Consider the following 17,270-nt stretch of genomic DNA (forward strand, 5'->3'; position numbering starts at 1 on the left):
TCTATAGTTGTAAGTTTAAAAAAGACTTCTTTCTGTATAAAGATTTAATTTCGTTTTTAAGCGAAATTTCGTTGGTTTTGTTTTGGGTTTTGATTAAATAAGGAGATGATAAGTTTTTTCTTTGGATATGATAAAAAAATCTTGGTACCAATTTTAGTTTAAGACATTCTTTTAAAAAGGTTATGTCTTTAATTAAACTGCTGATCTTAACTTTCAGGTTGAGATATGTGTTAAGGTTTGCCTGGTCGGCTTTTACATTACAAGTTATAAATCTCATGTTTAGGTCCATTTTGAAATGTACAATGAAGTCAAATAAATATTAAAGTTTATTGATTCCACCTGTTCAATACATAAGAAGAGATGATGAATTAAATAAAATTAAAGGAACATGTTTCGCCCTTTAATTAAGGACATCTTCAGCTTTCTAATAATTAATTAAATGATCTTAACAAAATAGTTTGAGAAATGATCAGTGGTCGTTTTCGTGAAATCAATTATGATAGTCACTAAGACGCCTGGTCGCCAACACACAAGCTCACCAATAATATTACTGTCTAGCACCATATCTTGCGATTTTGATGTAGAATGAATTTAATAATGGAAGGAGGTATGTGAATGCCAGTAGTTGCAAATGAAGAGCGTAGCATAGGTTAGGACGTTGTTCTTTTTCAGGGTCCTTTTATTTCGTGTATGAGTTACAATAGGTCACGCTTAACTACAACATCATGTGTAATTAATTGTAAATAGTCAAGGTGGTAAGTTAATCCACAGTTTATTAACTACAGGGTAAGGAGGATAGCTTTGTCCTTATCGTAAACACAACATTTCAAATTACACTAATGAATCCAAGACGCCATAACCTGTATAAAGATCACTGAACAGACCAAGGTGAAATTTGTAATTTTGTAATAATCAGTGTGTCTTCCCCTCTTGGAGAACAATCATTGAACGAGAAATGCAACCATGCAAGCTAAGGGCGCCAATCTTTAAGTTGATGACTTAAAGATAAAAATTTATAATCAAGCTTGGACGGACTCTCATCACAGGGATGGGGTGATAGTGCACTAATCATTAAGCAGGAGAATTAGAAATCAAAAGGCTAATTAAGGCAGATTGATTAAAGTGAACTAGGAGAATACTATTTATTATATTGAATATAAATGACGACGGTTTAACGAGGACTGAATTTAAAATAGGAAATGAATTTAACAAAAAATTGAATGACTCTACTTCGCGAAAACTTGCAACATTTTTAACTCGCTTGCTCACCATGTAGTCTTGTTCTGCTGGTCCTGGGAAAGCTTCCATCCTTGTAGCTGGAACATCACCGGTCGTCTTTGAGATATCTTCATCTGCAGCTAAGTACCATTCCTGCCTTGCAAATTGCATCAACCACTAATTGGATGATGGCTTTGAAACTATCACTCCCTGTTATGCTCTATCCCATATATTGGAGATGAGCCCTAAGTCATAGTTAGAAAAACCTCCTTGGGTTATGTGGAGAGGATACTCAATTAATAATCCTTCCAACTTTACTGAAAATGTGCACTGAAGTTTCATTTCTATCTAGTTTAATACTACCTATTGTCTTAGACTGGTATAAACTGGTCTAATACAGAGCTGTTCGTACTTCCTGATGAGAGTGGCTATACACCCATCATTCAGAAATTCCTAAGTACCACGTCGTGGTAACGAAGTAATGAATGTAGAAGTGATAAACTATCACACTAGTCCACTATGGTACAACAAACATAAGACAAGTTATCAGACCTAAAGCGAAATACAAGATAGAAGAATCAAGAAGAATACCAAGAGCTCCAACACGCCCTTCTATAACCTTTTCTGGCTCTAATTACAGGTCGCTACACGTGGTCCAATCAGTTGACACGTCTCTCCCCACTCCAGATATTAAAGTTGATGGGTCTCAACCATGATATCAACTGTTCTTCTATTAGCCCTTTCACTCAGTATCCATGGCAACATGACGCTCCTTTGAAAATATAGGCGGTGATCAGTTTGAATTATTCTGGTCGAAATACAGTAGCTGTCGTTACAACGTTTGAACACGTGCTCGCTTTTCCCAGAATTTGATGTCTAAATTTGTCCTTCTTTCTTCCTCGGTGATGTGGCAAGATAGAGGAAAATCTACTGCAAGTTAAATTTAAACGAATGTCGCAAGAATCTAAGTTAATATTAGGATATTCAGCCCTCGTTTACAAGTCGTAGTTACAAAGTAATGAAATAATAGTGAGCAAATGATCAAATATGAATTATAATAAAATTACATACCAAGATAAATATCATGACGTTAAATTCCTGAATTAATTACACATAATAAAATTAACATAATTACACTGTGACGTCTGGAACGTTACATCAGAGTCTACGTGTTTGATCAAACGGTAAAAATTATTTTGGTGTGAAGTAGCATATTCCTCATCTGGTCCATTTCTTATTAGGTATGGTCAGCATAATCCTTTTTATTATGTAATTCTAAGTCTGTTCAGACGGTAATGTTTCAATTAATCAAGGTGAATTATCTTTATAAAATATCATATTTTTAGAGTCTTATGTTAAAATTCAGAACTAATAATCATGGCCGTAAAATTAGAATTATTGATTGATGTCCGATGGAGATAATAAGCCATGAAATGCCCACAAGCCAGCTCATTGTTATTGTTAGTAATAATAATAATAGGAACAGGGATTCCCAAGTGTGTGTGTTCAGAGGTGTAGAATGTAATTTTAGGGCAACTTTAAATCTGTAAAATGTATGTATTTGAATGATATAAATTAACCTCAGCAATAGAAGTAGAGTGGACATTCAGAAGTTATGCAGTTTGTGTATTCCAGAGGCATTGTGCCCAATAAAACATATGACGTTAAGGCACATTGTAGACCTGTTTTCATTTCGAGTTATTAATTATTGTGAATGGTAAACTAGGCTGAGATCTGGCTATGGAATTTAAGAAGTGATTTTATTTCTTTCAGAATAATATTATTTGTCGCAGGTGATTTAGACTTTTGATATTTTCGTGATCAGTCCAAATGTGTTTATTATTTCATTTTTGATTTTTCGATAAGTTAGTTACATATATATAAAATAAGAGTATTGTCTGTACATTGCCCAGAATTTGAAAAGAATGGTATTTCTATATCGGTCATGTCCACACTTTTCACTTTTCCATAATTTATGTCTGTCTGTCTGTCTGTCTGTCTGTCTGTCTGTCTGTCTGTCTGTCTGTCTGTCTGTATGTATGTATGTACACGCATCACGAGAAAACGGTTGAAGATAATTTCATGAAAATCGGTATGTGAAGTCGGGGCATGAGCCACTACAATCTAGGCTATAAATCATTTTACTCACGCTCAGTGAAATGGTAGTTAAGGGAAAGGCCTAAAATTGAATTCTCAAATATTTATATTATTAGTGGTCCTATCGATAAATACTACATAACTATAGTTATACAGAATTGCATTTCCGATCATTTATGTCATACATTGTTACAGTACCGGATTTGACAACACAGATATTCATGAATTTGTATTTTTATTGCCAAGTCCATATCGACGCCGAACCACGAGAAAATGGGTTAACAGAATTTAATGAAAGTCTATATATAGAGTCGGGGAATAAGAAACTACAGTCAAAGTTATGAACAATTTTATTCGCCCTGTATAAAATTGTAGATTAGGGGAAGGCACCTAAAATTTAATTTTTAATTGCCTATGTTACTGGTCCTATCGAAGTGTATAGAGAATACAACAGTTATAGAGAATACAATTTTCGACCATTTATGCTTTATTCAATTTTACCGTTCGACTATGATAAGAGTGGCATTTCAGAATCGAAAGAAAACTAAATGTTAAGGCCTGCAATATTGAAAGCGCATAACCTAGATCAACAATAACATTACATTGGCCTTCGTTTGTGATGATGTTCTTTGTCTCTTATGCTGCCACTCAACTCCGATAGATGGAATTACTGCTGCGTACCGAGTATAACAGCCTGACTGAATATTGGCGGGAAATAGCTGGGGAGTTAGAAAACTTTCTTCTTTAGCACGTCATTCCTCTGGTTCATACATTTTCTGATACCGTACTGCTGGTACGTAACTCACTGGTTTGCATAGTATTCCAGCTATTCGATCCCAACTCTGACGCGCTTTTTTGAATGAACAGTGTGCACTCTTAAGGCAGAGGCTCACTTAGTAGCAGCAGTGGTAGTAGTAGTAGTAGTAGTAGTAGTAGTGGAGGTAGTAGTATGACCTGGTCTAGAGTTACAATGTAGGCATATTCCAAAATATAGCACCACAATTCACTAAATAACTCAAAATTTAACCCTGAAAGGAGCCGCTGCCTCCAAGTCAGGTAGATTTTTCCACCGCCAGTGTAGTGAATTGAGATTTTCAGACTCAAGGGTACTCCTAGGAAACATATTAATAAAAGGGAATAGTTTTTGCCCTAGGACTCTCCACTATTCGACCCCGCCCCCGGAAAAGTTGTGTTCACGGATCACGGCTGTCTGCGGCCTGGTCATTCCAGTTCTGGAACTTTGGACTGTCAGATCGGCAGCGTAGTACTGTTCGTCAAAAGTGAGAAAATTTGGGTTTTTCATTTTATCGAGTATTTCATGTGAAATCATTGCTTTTACTCGCGCCATTCCTACTGACGTCATTGTAAGGACCTATGTTCATTTCAGTTGAGAAAACCACTAAGACAGTCTTTCTGAGGATGTAAAACAGCAGGTGGAGAGTGAGTGTCTGCCATTATAATACAATTCCCCAACCTGATTGTGACTGCTGGTAGGCAAGTTGGTCTACCATTAAAATTGGTCAACAATAACATTACATTGACCGTTGTTTGTAGTGATGTGCTTTGTGTCTTCTGTTGCCAATCATCTCCGATAGATAGCATTTAAGAAAAGGTTAGGAAAACAACAGATAGGGAATCTGCTACCTGGGCGACTGCCCTAAATGCAGATCAGTAGTGAATGGAAAACTCCCTAACGCTGTCTTCATATGAGAAAAGACGTTTGGTGATTTCTCCGTCGCGTTTCTAGGATAACATTAACAGCTATTAAATATAATACAGTGTTGCTCACAACGTTTACTCTACCTAACCTACAATTCTGTATACAATGTAGAATTCCGTAGCGAAGCACGGGTACATCAGCTAGTTTGTTAATAAATTCAGTCTGGCGCACGTTAACTTAGCTTAGACCTTACATTAGGTTCTCTTATGCACCCGTGAAGACGAAGACAACCAGCCCTGAGGGAATAAACGTGAGCGGCAAGTATATTTTAGCGCCAAGACAGAGTCAAGTACCCACTTGCCGCCACATCATGCAGTTCAAGTGTACAATACATTGGTTAGAGTTGAACTCAGGTCCACTAATAAAGACCGCGTAGTCTCTATTAGTTTTTTCTACCTGACGTCCTGTCAAAGATTGAAACTCGTCCTTCTTAATAGACCGAGAGTACCTCTACTACCTCAGCTACGCTGCACCTAAACATTATTCACAATTAATAAATAATTACATTTCGACCTCGCTACGAAGAATCGAGACAGCGCGTTAAATTCTGCTCATAAGCGAAAGCAATTCGTAGCTACTACATATACAGGCTAGAGTCGAACTCAAGTTATCATAAAGAAGTTAGGAGTAGTAATATACCACTAACTATTCACCCACTGCTGGGTGACAGTTGTAATTCAAATACCATAATATACGAATAAATAAAATAAATGAACTAATTAATCGCCCCACGCGGGGCGCCAATTGTAATACACCACTAACTATGCCTCACTGTTGGGTGACAGTTGGTAATGCAAATATAATGATGTATGTATAAGTGGAATAATTAAGCGCCTCATGCTTGGGCGTTAATTGTAACATTAAAAATTGCATTGATCAAAACATTGTGTTTTGTACCATAATTGAACGTAATTATCACTCGGTGACGTCCAAAGAAATAAAATTTAAAATAAGTGAATAAATGACGATACTGATAACAATGTCATATGCTAAATAAGTAATAAATAAATTATAATTTGCCGATAATGCATTAAATGGGCACCAGAGGTCACCTCAATTTAGAATATTCATATATAAAATAATAATAATAATAATAATAATAATAATAATAATAATAATAATAATAATAATAATAATAATAATAATAATAATTTTTTGCTAGTTGCTTTACGTCGCACCGACACAGATAGGTCTTATGGCGACGATGGGACAGGAAACGTCTAGGAGTGGGAAGGAAGCGGCCGTGGCCTTAATCAAGGTACAGCCTGGTGTGAAAATGGGAAACCACGGAAAACCATTTTCAGGGCTGCGACAGTGGGGTTCGAACCTACTATCTCTCGAATACTGGATACTGGCCACACTGAAGCGACTGCAGCTATCGAGCTCGGTAATAATAATAATAATAATAATAATAATAATAATAATAATAATAATAATAAATGTACCGGAAGGTACACCTCTACGCCGCGCATTCAAAATTAGCGCCTTCAAGAACTCCTCTTTTGGTAAAACAGTGAAACTGAAACTACACCAACTTGGAACTTTAATCAGAAGATCTCACCACCTAAATATTGAGTAATTTTGTTATTGTGCAGTTTCCTAACCTCAGTGAATTTCTACTCTTTTTGTTTGACATTCATCAAGAAGTCTGGACATTCTCCCACAGATAACACTACCAAAAATCTATCACGCACCCTGGTGCAAAGTGTAAGAAGTTATAATTTAAAGAAGTTTTGTATTTATAGGTTTTTGTAACTGAATGATGTTCATTTATTTTTGGGTTGGCAATTCTTCCTTTTCTTCCGCCAGTTTTGAATCTCGCCAATCCCTATTTTTTAATTAATTTCCAACCAATCCCGTATTTCTTCTTCACTTTGGATTTAACCAATAAAATTGAGAGGGTGTGGCTGGTTTATTCCTGAATGATCTCGAACCTTCCCTGAGGGTTTATAAACTGCGACTTTTCACGTCTCTTGGCCAATTGATCGACATCTTACTGAGTGTGTGTGTCAAAGCAGGAGGCGGGCCGCCTCTTTCTTCGGTCAGCAGAACTTCTACAAGGTAATGGCCACATAACATCTTTCTTTCTTGCTAACTCCGCAGTTTAACCCGAGGGTTAAGTATGTAACCTTCTTTTCTAAAAATGTAACTTTCTGCCGGCAAATGTAAAAACTTCATAAATCTTTAACTGTAAATCAGGGATAGAGAGTGATGTACCCTCTCGAGCTCCCCTTCATCTTGGTTTGAGGTGACTACGTTTTAATAACTGTTTTTCATTCTGTAATGTGGTAATGTAATTTCTATACGAGGCACCTCAGTAGTTTGGGAATAGCTCCTGTTTCATCGGCCTAGAGCCCTTTAGTTTTCTGCGTTCATATCTAGGAGTGCAAGTATACGCCTCCATTCATTTTGTGTTCGGGCCATTAACTTAACCTGTTATTCTTATTCCACGAAGGCCCAGTAGGTTGGGTATTTAATACTCCTGTAAAAGTAAGTTCAATTTTGTAAATGGTGGGTTGAGAGACCAGGGAGTGGTGTAATGTTGCCTTGAGTAGGTAGTAAGAAACTGAGAGCCTGTTAGCTGTTTTTCAAATTCTGTAATTGTAAAGAGTGCCTCTGGAAGGCTAGATATTGTATTTTGGGAGCAAGTGCTCCATGAATTAGGGGATTTCTGCCCTTGAATAAATTTGTGCTCTTTGTAAATTTGAGGCGAGAGCTCAATAATTGTAAAGCGAGTGGCTTGAAGCCCCGGACTTGTAGAATTCCCTATATGGTATTTTCCTTGACTTGTTTCTAAATGGCTAATTGTACCTGTTACGTTGTTATTTGTTGATTTTTGAAATTCAAAAGAAATATAACCTTTGTTAAAGTTTTTAATTAACTTTCGTATTGTAGATATACCCATTCACCCCGGCACCTTCCTTAACCCCTCTGCGTTTCACAGGTACCCCGGAATATTAATAATAATAATAATAATAATAATAATAATAATAATAATAATAATTATAATAATAATAAGTGTACCGGGACGTACACCTTAACCCCGTGCATTTAAATGAAGCGCCTGGAAGAACGCTATCTAACACATAAAGTTGCAACAGTTCAAAAAGTGGGACTTTTCTCTATAGATATCTCTATTAAAAAACTGATGTCATGCACTCTAGTGCAAAGTGGAACAACTAGAAGTTTAAAGAAATTTTGTGTTTATAGTTTTTCTGAACTGAATTGACTTTCTTTGTTTTTGATACTTCAAGGTTTTCAACACTTCTTACCTACCCCGCCAACTTTGGATTCTGGCCAATCAAAAATTTTGTGTATTTATTTTTCTGCTTTTTGTAACTTTTCGACTGTCCAATAAAAATGAGAGGGTGGATATGGTTTTAGTCCAGAGCTTTCTCGAACCTTCCTCTCGGGTATAAAAGCTAACGCCTTTTCGAGTTAACTTGTCTTATTGATCGTCGTGTTTCTGAGTGTGTGTGTTAAGAGAGGAGGCTGGGACCTCACCCATCGGCAGGCAGAACATCAGCTAAGGTAATGGCCACAATTTTTCTATCTAAATAGTTATCTCCGCAAGCTGACTCGAGGGGAAGGTTCCAATCTTTAACTATGTAACAGTCCATTTCCTCAAATGTAAACTTTATTCCTTCTCATGTAAAAGTTCAAGTAAGTCGAAAGTACTTAAACTGAAAACCGTGGATAGAGAGTGCGTTACCTCCTCGAATTCCCCTTCAATTAATCTTGAGGTGACTACGATTTTGTAACTGTTTTCACTATTGTAAATTGTAACTTAACTTGACCATCTAGTCACCTCAGTAGTTTGGGATTAGTCTCTCCATCGTCGGGCCACAAGCCCAAGTAGAGTTTTAATCTCTGATTTCAAGGAGAGCAAGTGTACACCTCATTACATTTTTGAGTTGGGGCCAGTAATTGAACCTGTTGCTTTCCATAAAAGCCCAGTAGAATGGGCAATCGATACGCCTGTACTATTTCTTCCATATAACAGAAAACTGATACGATATTGTTAAATGTAGGTCGTGCCTAGAGAGGCCTGATAGTGTAAATTTTATTGAGCAACGACGCTCTAATCTCTTAACTTATAGATTGCCTTCAGTAGGCTGTAAGTGTTTGGGAGCGTAGTCTCCTTGATTGAATTATAGAGCATAGAGGCTCTTTTCTTGTAATGTAATAGATATTTGTGTAAATATTGAGTGGTGTATTTGGAAGGCCGTAACCTTTAAACGTTGGAGCAAAGTGCTCTTGAAAATTGTGTTTTAAAAATCCTGTAAAATAAGGTGGGAAATTCGTCTCCGTGACTATCTCCTTAAACGAAACATTAGTGATGTTGGGACCTTTGTAAATTATGAGCTTGAAGCTCAAACCAATTCTTGGTTTTTCTGTTGTTTTCTTCTACCTTGTACCAAACTAGCTCTGCACCTGAAATCTTGTTGTTTGTTAAAATTTAATACGGTATCTGAAAAGAAATATAAACTTAATTTTTAAAGTTTTAAATGATTCTTTTGACTATCGTAGATAGACCCATTCAAACCAACACCTTCTTTCATCTCTCTGCTCCACGAAAACCCGGTAAGAATAATAATGACAATGAATGGTAGAGCATGAAAGATTCCAAAGATTCCACTCAGGTCGTGTTCGTAGAGCTGAAAACCTTGCACTCTGCTGATTGGGCATTACTTAAACCCCTGAAAACGAATAAACACGTAGAAACTGCACCTAGGTAGGTTCTCCAATGAATTCTCCACTAACTGAAAATAAGCTATCTATATTGCAACCTAACCATAATCTGTACATTAGAAATTCATCAACACACAATAAATATAAAATAGCAACAAACTCACGAGGGAACATATGCATTTGTAACACTCAGATTCGATTGAAATTTGGTAGGAATATTCGTGGGAGGCAGTAGAATGTTAGTGTGAAAACTGCATGTGCCCAGCGCAAGTTTAGACGCCAAAATTGAACAAATAAACGGTCGTAAAATTAGAAGTGCCGCGGGAGTATCGGGGTGTGGTGGAGACGTAGGGAGGAGAGAAGCAGCGGACTTGAACCAACCAGGCTGCAACGAGCTGCGCCAGCAGCCAGGAAGAGTATAGTTAGCGCGTTCCCCTTAACTTCCCGATCAGATGTGCAAAACGTAAATATGAAAACAGCACATGAAACAAGTATACAAAGGACGATGTTTGAACAACGATGCCAATAAAAATTGAAAAATTCACGCCCGAGTTCTTGGTACTCATTGTAATATATGTCGATAATTGCCCTTCACTGTGTATCAACACAAATTGCCAGCTCTCACCATCAACACATCAAGTATGCCGCTTTGATACTGTACCTCTTTTAAACACAGATACTAACACTTGGTTTCTAGAGACAGTTTCGCTTGCACAAACAAACGCTGTTGGTCTATGCCTTGAAACCGGACCATGGATTACTGAAAGTTACCATGAGATATAGAAGACCAAGTACATGTACTAGATTAGTACCTTAGCACAAGAGTTGTATAAGTATTAACAAGCAAACAACAACACTACTCCGTTCGTCCATAATCAAATGTACGCTCCTTAATGTTCACAGCAATGCTCAAGAGTAAAAGGTCACTAAATGGTACACAGTCATGTTCACAGTAAACTTCTAGTAATTTTTTCCCGAGTGAAAGTCATGTTCGCTGGATCGATTTATCCAAAAGTATAAGTAGACTTCGACTTCCTAATCCCCACTCCGTCTCGAAATCCCTAAGCCTATCCCGTGCCATGGTAATACGTGGCTATATCCCTCCCTCGCCTGAAGTTTGATTTGTGAATACCCATGCCTCAAGATTAGACTTTCCATATGACTCACTGAAGTTTCCCTGGACGTTTTTGCAAACCTAGAAATAGCTGTGTTTTTATAACTACCTGTGCAAAGTAAATTACTAATATCTAACGAGAAGACCTTCCAGCTTCAAATATTCTTACTTTTATGCACGAATAAAATAATAACAATAATATTAAGAATGATAGTAAAAATAATAATTATAGTAAGAAAAAAAGTAATAATAATATGCTCTAATAAATTCCGTGTGGGAATGTGATTTGTACTATCACAGAGTCGAACACAGGTCTACAGGTACAGATCGGATAGTCTCTTGTATAGGTTTAACTTCTCCGTAAGCCTGCGTGTGTTTTTCCTATGCTAACACTTACAACTCCTCCGGCTCCATGGCTAAATAGTTAGTATGCTGGTCTTTGGATCAATGGGCACCGAGTTCGATTCACGGTGAGGTCGTAAAATTTAAATTTCATTGGTTAATTCGTATGACACAAGAGGAGTTGGGTGTTTGCGTAATATTCATTATTATATTTCATACTAAATACAGCCCCATTCGCACAGATATGCAGGTCGTCTGTAGGTCCTCTACTCAAAAGATTCGCACCCGACGTCTCGAAAGGTCACACGCCATTATTATTACCTACAGCTTAAATCCCTTACAGATATAAAGCTAATTTCGTCTACCGCGCAACTACAGTATATGCCGCAGGAGCAGACCAATGCTCTGCTTCGCCTTACACGCATTAACCTACAGTGCCAGCTCCTCAGATTTAGTCCCATAAGAGCAAAGTATATAGCAGCCCTCTTCTTGAGTGATGCTAGCACAGCTCCGAGACACCAAGGTAGCTCTCCAAAGTTAGCTCACACAGGAGTAGTGTATCGCCATTAGCCTGTACGTCAACTCCTTAGAGTTAGTCCGATAGGACTAACAGACCCTAAGTTACTAGTTGTAAGCCCCTGAGGTAAATCTTCATAGTTAGCCTCATAAGAGTAATGTACAGCAGCCACCTTGCCTAATAGCTCTTGCGTCATCTCCCCAGAGTTAATCTGAAAAGTATAATTGGTCCAAAGTTACAAGTTGTGTGCCCCTGAGGTAGCTCTTACCATATAAGAGCAATGCATAGCAACCATCATGCCTAGTAGCCCTTGCGTTAGCTCCCCAATTTTATTCTAATAAGACTAATGGGTTCTAAAATACAAGTGTTGAGCCCGTGAGGTAGCTCTCCAATGTTAGTCCAATAACAACAATGTATAGCAGCTATCTTGCCTAGTATGTCAGTAAGTTTAATCTTGGGATAGAATCCAAGCCTGTAAGTTTAAGCTGCACTCTTATGCTATTTGCGAGATTGTCGAACACGGGTTTGTGAGGTTACCGTCTCTTTAGGTTAAGCCTGCAAGGTTAAGTTTGCCCAGTTAGCCACCACAAATATGTAGGTGGATGGTGCGCCTAGTCAATACTAAATATTAATTATTTATATTTATTTACATAAGTCTAGTACGTGTCAAATGTCCAATTGTATTGGCAATAGTTTTGGATTTCTTAATGGGGGACCCCCTTTTAATTAGGTCTTTTTGTGTACAGGAATTTTAATTTTAATTTGACTAGCTGATGAAGGGAATGTATTAAGATTCTCGAAACGTGTACTAGACTTATGTAAATAAATATAAATAATTAATATTAAGTATTGACTAGGCGGACCATCCACCTACATATTTGTTGTGATCAAGTCAATACGGATCAAATACCGGCCACTATGGTCAAGATCATTAATAGCAATTAGCCACCGTTAGGTTATAACGTCATGGGAGTTTAATCACACGTTCAGCCTGCACATCTACGCGACGGTGGTGATGGCCTGTCAGTCGCTATACGTGGCTTCAGAAGTTCTGCATTTTTCCTACTTATGTTTTTATGTTGGTGGAGTTTCAGTGCGATTTCGCAAAGTTGCACTTTCTACAGTTTGAAGCACATGTGCATATGGGATTCGACAAAGTATGACATATAATTAAGAACGTATTAGGTGGGATTTTACAACGGGACACCGAGATTTTGATTGCCTAGAGGCAAGTATTTTACAACGGGACACTGAGATTTAGATTGCCTAGAGGCAAGTATTTTATAACGGGACATTGAGATTTTGATTGCCTAGAGGCAAGTATTTTATAACGGGACATTGAGATTTTGATTGCCTAGAGGCAATCGAGTACTTTAAGAAAAAGCTCTTTCTACGGATTTTACCGTGCTTTTTACCGTACCATTGCTCTTTACAATAGAACCCATATTTTTGACACTTTGTATAATCAGTTAGTGCAATACAAATTTCAAATACAGTTACCTCAAATCAAATAATATATTTCGTGATGTTCTTTTCAGCCATATAACTTCTGACCACACTTGGGTTGAAGGAGTGTCTTCTCTGTTAGTGTTTCTTCCGCAAGTCCGCATTTGCAGAGAGAAAAAGATCCATTAAACTAATTGGCTTATACGATAGACGTAATTACAAGTGATGGAATCACTCCTCTAGAGGTTGAAAAACTCAGTCCATTGTCATCGGAGTTGATGATCTAAAATTTTGAACTCCCCACACGGGCAGTTCCATACCCTCGCTTACAGTACCTGGTCGAGCTGACGATGGATTTTGATCGTTAGCTACCTCAGGGCCATAATTATTCTCACTGCCAGATTCGTCTTCTTGATGTAGAGCAGTGTTATACCCTTTCCACTTTCTACCATTAACGCTTCCTTCTTCACTGTTTTCAGTTTCTTCCTTCTTTTCTGTGGAAGTTCCTATATTTATAAACATTGTTTCTTCAGTTTTAGAACAATCCTGCTCACTGTTTGTGGTACTAAGCGTGACTTTGGATGTCTGATTAGGAGGAATGAGATCATCTTGTACTGAAGTCGACGTCCATTCTTCCTCAGTTCCAGAAGTGTGTAGCTGCGGTGTTTCAGACGTGCTACTTTCAGTATCCTTTTGCTTATGTACATTGTTTTCGAACCTATGATTATCTGTTACGTCATTCTGTTCATCCAGGGGTATGTCGGCATCTTGGAAGTTGTTCTCTGCATTTATTTGAGAAGCATCTACGTAAATGTCATCCTGATCTTCAAATTTAATGGGTTCAGTTGTTGTTTCTGACTTATTACTGCCTGTTACACGCTGTATTTCATTTATATTCCCATGCACAATTGTATTTTTCTCTTTGACTGAAGGCGTACTTACCGATTCATTCTTCAGGCCACCATTTTCCTGTTCATTGTTTGCCGACGTATCTTTGTCCAGGTGGTGCGGTCTGTCCGCACTATTAACATGAGTTCTATGCTTATCAGATCCTTTCGTGTTCGGTTTTGAAGCCGTCGGTTTGATAGCATTTGGAGATTTAACCCTGCTCTCGATATCTGAGCCACTACTTATCTCTTGATGTCCGACTGGTCTTTTTACAAGAAGAATCTTCACCGTTCCATTGTCTTTACTCTTCGAATTTCCCGTTATTTTCTCAGGAAATTCGGATGCTCCGTTATTGCTTTCGAATGGATTTTCTATGGTATTGTTCCTATCATCAACTTCTTCGTGAGATACTTTATCATGTGCACGTTCTTCGTATTCGTGAGCACGTTCCCTTCCTGGTTCTGGTCTGCTTTCGTTACTATCATCTTCCTTGTCGGACTGTTTTGTGTATTCGTGAACTTTGGTTCGATTTTGATTAATATCATGCTTTTGGTCTAAAATAACCACTGATTTTCCTTTGTCCTGAACTTTTTGTTTTGTCTTTGTACGGTTATTCCTCTGAAGTTCATTGAATGTACCCCCTCTTGTCGTTTGCATTTGTTGTTTGTTCTTCGTATCTAATAATTTCTTTGTCTTTGTTTTGAGAGCGTCCTCAGGTTTGTATTTAATCCCACTGCTCTCATTTAGCTTCTTTTGTGACATATGTAATATTATCTCGTTTGATTTTACCGGAGTTTTTCTATCGGCAGAAGCGTTAACATGTTCGTTTTTCTCTACTTTTCCCCAACGCCCTTTTTCTAGTGAATTACGGCTGTGTTGTTGTGTCTTGGATACATTATGTTGGCGCAACTCGTTCCCATCTAAATCGTCACCTGTTCTGAATTGGGCAGTGTAGTCTTGCGATTCTCCGTAATGCGAATCATCTACTAACTTTACTTTTGTTTTATTAATTGGCCGATGTAGGTGGATCGCTTTTTCAGGGGTAGCTTTCGCTTCTAACTCCTTATCACTTTTATGCAATTTATCATTCTTTTGTTTTGATTCCTTTTCGGTGATATGTGGATGGGCTTCCTTGCCTTGTTTCGTTATTTCATCAATGCTTTCGTTTCGATTATGCTCCAGTTTTTCTTGTTCAGTTGACTTGTTTCCAATTTGTAGTTTCTTTGTTAAGAACTTCATAATTCCACCGCTTTTCTTTTCTTCACGTCCACGATCCTTTTTATGGTGCGTAGGTCGGGAAGATTCAAGAGACTCTCCTTTAAGTTTCTTATCATTTGCCTCCTGATGACCAGTCGTCTTGTTCAAACTGGAGATTTTAATTTTGTTATGAACATTTGTGTCGTTATTGCCACTAATTTTACTCTTGTCTTTAGTATGGTTGCTTGACTCGTGACTGACGGCAGGTTTAATCTTGGTCTTGATTATAGTGGGTGCAGTGTGCGGATGTTTGTTTCTTTCATTTCTCTCCTCCTTAAAGCTACTTTCTTGTTGAACTACATTTACAGTAAAGTTTTTTATGTCCTTGTCAGACTTTGGATGTTCCTGGCTTACTGTTAAGTTTGCAGACTTCTCAGTGAACACATCCTTTTCCTTTCTATGCTGCCGTACGTATTCTTCTACGCTTATGCCTTTATCGTCCGTACTTTCCTTCCCGCTTCCCAATAATTCACCCTGTTTCCGTTTTACATTTTGACTTTCCTTTTCCGTGAGATTTAATACAGGTGCAGTTGGTCCCCCAATAGCCTTATTATTGACCTTTACATCCTTATGTTGTATGAGTTCTTCCACTGCTGAAGGAATTTCTTGAAATTCTTGTAATGTGAGTGATTCAATATTAAAAGCGAACAGAACCATTATGCACAGGAAGACAATCATTATTTTTTAATGAACCAGGAACTGTTGTCACTTAATACAATTTTCTCATACGTTTCCATAGGTTGCAGAAATCATAATAAATGACCTCCGTATCCAGGGAAATGGATTATTGTTGTAGTTTTATTATGCAAATTTACTATTGTTGACCATGCAATCTTTGTGGAAATAAGTATATAATATTTAAATATTCGTTTTCGTAAGATTTAAGTTCTCTATCTGGATTCGATCACGTTGTTGTTTCATGTAGCTTACGTAATGAACAGGTTGCTGACGTTTCGAACATACTGCAGTATTCTTTAGCTAGGTGACTATATAACCCTAATCGGTCCGAAGTAGTCTCCTCAGTCAGGCAGTCGCGAGGCTCGAGAACATCTTTGGAACATCTGGAACGTATCCCTCTCCAGGTGGTCAGATGGAAAATGTACATTAATGTTCTGTAACTTGAGTGAGATACTACGTTTTTACAGAATATAATAGAACTAGCAGTTGCCCGCGACTTCGCTCGCGTGGATTTCGTAAAATAATAAAAGTAATCGTTCCTCAGTACTGTACTAAGACATTATCTGAAAATACCTAATGTATAAACGTTCACCGACAAATTGAGTTTCATTTACCCCGCAAACTCCTTGTAAACCACGTTTGTGTTACTGTCTTTTGGGACTAAGATAACCATGCAACATAGAACTGTACATATGAGAAACCGTCTTCGCTCAAATAAAATAAAAAATGCCTATTTTTAAAGGAGATTCCAAATATCTATCTCCACATCGTAACATTTTCAGTTTTTGAGATAGGCTATAAGAATCCCCATATAACTAATTGACCTCTTTATCAGTCCTTCCCATTTTCCGAAAACAAAAAGAAACACATGTTCCTTTACTTTTAAAGGAGATTCCAAATACTAATTTTCGCGTCTGTAACATCATCAGTTTGTGAGATAAGAGCATCCTCATAAAAAATTATTCACTTCCTTATACACTTCATTTCACCCCCCCCTCCCGTTAAGTGCCTTTTCCGAAAAGAAAAAGTACGTGTTCCTGTATTTGTAAAGGGATTTCCAAATACCAAGTTTCATGTCTGTCACGTGTTAAGTTTATGACATATACTGCAGATATACCGGTACTCATTTTCAAAATTCACCCAATTTTTCAATTCTTTTCAACACCTTAAGTGGATTTTCCGAAAACAAAAAGTATGTGTTTTATTTTTAAAGGAAAATCAAAATATGGTACCAACCTTCACGTCTGTAACATCTTCAGTTTTTGAGATATAAGTATCCTCGTAAAATGAATTCAACTTCT

The sequence above is a fragment of the Anabrus simplex genome, chromosome 5, assembly GCF_040414725.1.
Source record: "Anabrus simplex isolate iqAnaSimp1 chromosome 5, ASM4041472v1, whole genome shotgun sequence".
Lineage (NCBI taxonomy): Eukaryota > Metazoa > Arthropoda > Insecta > Orthoptera > Tettigoniidae > Anabrus > Anabrus simplex.